Raw genomic sequence first — 6,000 nt, forward strand, 5'->3', positions numbered from 1 at the left:
CTATGGAAGGGACACCAGAGTCTCAAGCAGTAGTTAGCAGGTAGACTTTAGTCTTCCTGGATGACTGGTGTTATCCACTGAGCCCTGCATTTGTCTGTCATTGAGTGTTCACCTAACCCCAAGGCCTAAGGAAAGAGAGTCAATGCCCGGGTTTTGTTCTTATACAGCCCAGTGTCCCAATTTTGAAGACCTAGTCATCTGTTGGACGGTAGCAGATCAGTGCCTCGGATAGCCTGTTCTTTCCGCTCTCTGCTGTGTCTTCTCTCCCAGCCTCTACCCCAGAGTTGAGGGTGTCAAAATGCAGAACGGCTGCCACCCTGCATGCAGTTCAGCTGGGCTGTGGCTTTCTATGCATGCTTAGCAGAAACTCGGGTTCTTTCCTGCACTTCAGCAAAGACGAACATTGGTTTATCTTCTTTCTTTAGCATTGACTGGTGTGCTTATACCAACCTGTGTGTGGCCATTCCCTTCTTTGAGGAGAATGATCCAGAGAGAAGAGGGTAGCACTGGGAGATGGGAAAGGAGGGAAGAGGCTTGGATTGTGGGTGGAGACAAGGTGTGGTGGCATGTTGTCTGTACAGTCACTGTCTACTGTCACCCAGGTCCTGAGCAGGGTGAGCCTATGCCCTTTGTATTTCTGTCACAGAGGAGTTCCCAGAAAGCAGGAAAGGCACGCACGAGTGTGTGTGTGTGTGTGTGTGTGTGTGTGTGTGTGTGTGTGTCTGTCTGTCTGTCTGTCTGTCTGTCTGTCTGTCTGTCTGTCTGTCTGTCTGTCTGTGCAGGTACCTAGGAACTTTGGACTGTGTAGCACTAGCCTCTGAGGAAGGTATTATAGTAGAGGCTGCTCAGTGACCTGCTGGTGGCTGAGGCTGCTCAATGATCTGTTGTTGGATGACTGAGTTCTCCCATGGTAGGGAAAGGAAGGGGATGCACCTCCTTGACAGAGACCACACAAAGCCTCAGCCTTCAAGTCCACTCCATGAGTCTTCGTGCTGGCCTCTTGTCTTTAGGGCTGCTTGGGAACATAGCTGGCAAAAGGAAGAATGGCCCTTTTACAGTCCCACACTCCCCCCTCCCCCGGGGACACTTCCCACGCAATCTTTCTCTTGGTGTTCACAGTGGCTTCGTAGTTCACACAAGGACTTGCCCGGGTGTCTGGGTCCACAGTGCATGTTCTCAGTCACCTCTCTGTGGATGAATGAGCTAGCTGGGGGGACTTCGCCAGGCCTGGAATGCTGCCCCCAACTCCTCCCCAGCAGCACACAGTATTACAGCATTTATGGAAACAACTCAATTCATGATAGTCCAAGAAGTCTATGAAGTCAAATCCTTTGTGCTTGATGGCTTAACTTTTCAGGGTTTGTAATATCCGAGTGTTCTTTCTTTAAATTAAATGAATAAGGGGCATTGAAGGACCAAGAGTTCAGGCATCACATAGTCTTGTTTGTGAGTCCAAGGAAGAAGAAGTTGGGCTCTTTAGTTTTCTTCGGGTTAAAATGATTCTGTGCTGATCTGGCTCCTTTTCTTATGGTAGATTTAGGTGGCTGCTTTGGGCTTAGTGGCTAAGCTTGAGTAACTACTGTACATGCAATACACATGTGGCCATCAGACAGGCAGTGTGACCTCGGTTGACCAGAGGAGCCCTGGGTATTCCCCATCATAGAATAAACTTCTTACTAGGTAATGGATGCCCTTGTTATTTTAATTATCCCCATACTTGGTGTTTGGAAAGACACTGCTTCCTGTTGTTTCAGTCTAATGGGATGAAGCTCGATGCATTCTAAGTAAGTTTTAAACTATTGAACAATAAAACAGAGCAAATTGTTCGAAGGCATCTGCAGCGATTGATAGTCACAGTCCCGTGCCAGCCATCATGAGCCACATGGGCTGACCAAACAGATCAAGCTGGCCAGGGCAGATGGGGGTCTGGCATCTGTGAGTACCCCTGGTGCTTGTTGCTTTCCTTCCCACATGTCAGGACGGGCTGGCTGGGTCTGGGTCTGAGCATCTTTTGCACGTGCATGCCAAGTGTGCCTGTGTCACCTTCCTATGAGGCCCTCTGGATGTTAATCCAGGATCATCAGCGGAACACACTGCTCTGGTGCTGATTTTCTGTCCCCCTGGCTTCTCAATCACACACCTTCATCTTGACACAAAGCAGAAGTTAAAGGCGGTGTGGTTTTCCAGTCAGAACCTTTGCTGGCTACTGGTAGCTTTTATGAGAGATGTACTGGGCAGGGGGGATGAGTTACAAAGGGGTCAACAACTCTCTGTGGACTTCTTCTCATACTGTTCCCCCTGCCCTCTCTTTCCATGGCTGTCACTGAGAAATGACTCTTAGGTTATATGGCCTGCAGATAGGGCTATCTGTTAAGATGGAGAAGATGGAAAACCGAACCAGACCACATGATCCTCTCCATAATAAATGGGAGAGGCACTTCTCCATGCTATTTGTCCCTGGAGTCATGTCCTGAAGGTGGGACATATCTTTGCCTGGTTCTTCATCTGTCTTCTGCTCAGTATCCTGACCTAGGTGCCTGGCCACTTGACCACTGTCCCTACAGCTGGACGTGTGTAGTAAGAGAGACTTCGATGGGTGTAAAAGCAGCTGAACCTCCCTCCGTGTGGCCCTCGGCACCTATGAATCATGACATCTGGTAGCTGTGCCACTTCCTTGTGGTGTCAAGGGAATGGACTGATAGGAAAGCCCGAGAACCAGTCCCCAGCATTGTGTGTCCTCTTGACTTGGTTATTTAACCTCAGCTAACCTGTTTGTTCCTGTAAAAGGAGGGGTTCATGAGTACATCTCCCTCCAGGGCTATTCAGGCACTGCAGGCTCCTTGGCAGCTGTTTTCTATTGAGCTGCACCTGGTGGGTATGAAGCACATTCCTCTCCACCAGCCTTTACAGCGGAGTGACAATAGTAGTGCTGGTCCAAGTGAAAGACGTGGAGGCAAACTCATTACTGATGGTGATTCAAGCTAGGGAAACTGGTTCCAAAACGTCATGTCATCCAGGTACCACTGGTGCCTCCGAACCCTTTGTACCTGTGCTCCCAAGTCTGGTCCTGATACTGTGGAATTATGGGTGATATCTTGGAGAGTCTTGAGCCACTCAGGTAACAGGAAGAGTAACATCTAGTCACGTGAGAACTCATTTCTTCACAGAATCTCACCGTGAACCAAGCTATTAAAGTGATTTGGAAGACACTTAGCGTTGTGTTGCATTCCAGTAGCTTTCTGAAAGCAGGTTCCCTGATTTGAGTTTTTGTTATTTTGTTTTATGTTTGTTTGTTTTGGGGTTTGTTTGTTTGTTTTGCTTGTTTACTTGAGATGGAGTCTCACTTGTAGCCCAGACTCAACTCAAACCCAAAGTCCTCCTTCTGGGTGCTTGGGTTACAGATGTGCACCACCACACCCAGTAGGGCTTCCCTTTTGTGACCATGCTCCAGGCATAGCAGCTGCTGTTGGATTTGATACCTACAGAGCGCACAAGTTCTGCTTGACAGTCCATGGCATGACCCAGATGGTGCACTCGATAGAGGACTCAGAGGCTGTGCAATTAAAGCATCAAAGCTGGGAGCTCTGGCTTATTAGCCTTTTGTCACTGGGCCAGGTGTATTCTGGCACCTGTTTCTTTGTGCACATAGTTCTGTCTTCCCAAGTATTCTTCGTAAAGGGTGTAATCTATCAGAGGTAACGCTATTCACAAAGGCATGCAAAAGAGATGTGTACTAAGTAAGGAATCTGCCAGTATTCAGTGCTGGAAGAAATGCATGTCAATTCTGGGCACAGAAAGCCACCAAGCATCGAAGCATTTGCTATTGTGTCGACACCATCCCTTCTTTAGGGGGAAAAAATAGGAAAGTTATTCCATTTACCGGTGATGACGCTATTATTCCTTTTGTCAACAGGCAAGATGATGAATGAAGTCCTGGCAGCTTCCCGTGTCCCAGGCCTTGTAGAAATAAATGAGACAGACGTGCTTCACAGTTCTAATGGGCATCACACCGGAAGCATTAAAAGGAGCCCCGCCGTTGCCTGTTGAGAAGGCTCTGTGCTCTCAGGCGTGGTTTCCGATTGAATCCAGAGGTTACAAGCATGCCTCCCTGTATTACCTGTCGGAGCAGGTTTAATTTTATAAATTTCTAGACACAAACTCTATGAGTTTCTAGTTCATAGTTGTTCTTTTTGAGGATCCACTCAGACGAACAGTATTACATCTGTAAGAGATAACGCACTCCCACTGCCCAGAACTGGTTGAGGAATCAGTGGCAACAAACTCCATCAGTAGCATCGTCCAATGCATGATGGGAAGGACAGAGGGCAAGGAATCCCTCCTGGGGAGAGTCATACTGTGCCGGAACCACAGCTGCCCAGAACCATAGTGATACTACACCAGCGATTTTCCCCCCCACTTGAACACGGTAGATGCTTACTACTGTAAAGCCACGCACAAAGCCTGGCTGTGGCTCCAATCCATTGTCATTAGTTACTTCCTTGGACACTCAAAAACACTGAAAGTTATAAACTTTCATTTTTAAAATCATTTGTAATGTAGCTTTGAGAAAACCCAGGGTTCAACACACTGTCCTGAACCCTTTGCTCCGACCTCTCTACCCTGTTGGGCAAGCAGCAGGCACTCAGGTGGAGATGAGGAGCCTTGTGGGAGAGGAGGGAACATGGTGACGGTCAGGCCTACTGCATGGTAGTCTGACACACTTGATGAGTCATTTCCTAGGAGCTTCTAATTCAGACAGAGATGGTGACAGGCCGCTGCAGATTTCCAGACTGATCTGTGTTGTTGACAACCACCAGTGTTCACACAATACTGGGGGAGGGGGACTCAAAAACTCAGATATCAGCATCGTTTATACCCAAAAGAATATTTTTAATCATCCCTTTGTTTGTTTTGTCTAAAAGATTAAAGTGCTTGGAATTCTTGATCTGTGGTCCCTTGGAATGTAATCAACGAGAACCTGACACTTCCCACAGTATGCTGTCACTTTGGACATTCATAATAAAAGCTGAAACTCATTTTGGCTGCAAGTCCTTTCTTTTGCCTTGTTTGGTACATATGTCTTGATTTACCTTTGCCTGGCACCCATGCTGTCTGCACCGGAGTGTACACCAAGATGCACTCATCTTTCAAGCTTCCCTCTCTCCCCTCTCCCCTTCTTTTTCATTGGGTGACTGACAGTTTCCAACTTTGAACAGCCACTCTTCTGTTATTTCCTGGAAGATTGAGATTTCTTTGAATGCCAAGATCTTTTTTGAATATGCATTACAACATGGGTTAAAGATAATTCCCAAGGATTGCACCAAGGCTTTTCTTGAGTTTCTACTTCTATTTTCTATTAAATCAATCATACTGTGGTATGACACATCCTGGCTGTGATGTAGTTTCTGTTGACGAACTGGAAACCGGAGGAGGCTATGGCTGCTACATTGACACGGTGTGGGCTTTTCAGAACATCTTTGTTTGACTCCCCAGCATGTTGGGGTGTCATTTTATGTATTCCAGCATCCTGCAGTTAAGAAAGAAAACAGCTTCCAAGAAGTCCAAACATGCCAGTCTTCAGAAGACTGCGTAGAATCTTGCTTGGCACTCTTACTGAATATGCTATGGCAGTAAGAAATGATGATCACTTTCCGTCTTTGTAATTATGGGCAGGTGTACCACCTCCCCAGCTTCTACCTCCCAGTACCTAACCCTCATCCCCTCAGAAAAGCAACACGGATTTGGGGTTCACCAGGCTGTTCTAGTACATATATGAACAAATGATCTGGGAACTTTGGGGTTGGGGAGATCGTTCAGTCAGGAGGTGATTGCCACACAGCATGAGGTCTTGAGTTTGATACTCAGCACCTGTGTAAAAAGCCAGGTATGGTGATGTGTGTTTATGTCCCGGTGCTGGGGAGGTGGAGACGGGGATCTCTGGTGTCTGTAGGCCAGCCAGCCTGGCCTAGTCAGTAAGTCCCAAATCCTAATGAGAGACAA

At 47.3% G+C, this 6,000-nt stretch overlaps 1 protein-coding gene across 1 annotated transcript in view; it reads left to right on the top strand.

Moving 5' to 3' along the window:
* Scaf8 (SR-related CTD associated factor 8) overlaps positions 1-5,036 on the top strand; it is a 124,237-nt gene extending 119,201 nt beyond the window's left edge. Inside the window, exon 21 of the mRNA XM_027401049.2 lies at positions 3,914-5,036. The gene's annotated coding sequence lies outside the window, so the exon portion shown is untranslated. The remainder of the gene's footprint in view (positions 1-3,913) is intronic.
* Positions 5,037-6,000: the final 964 nt, after the last annotated feature.

Source organism: Cricetulus griseus, chromosome 2 (assembly GCF_003668045.3).
Source record: "Cricetulus griseus strain 17A/GY chromosome 2, alternate assembly CriGri-PICRH-1.0, whole genome shotgun sequence".
Taxonomy (NCBI): Eukaryota; Metazoa; Chordata; class Mammalia; order Rodentia; family Cricetidae; genus Cricetulus; species Cricetulus griseus.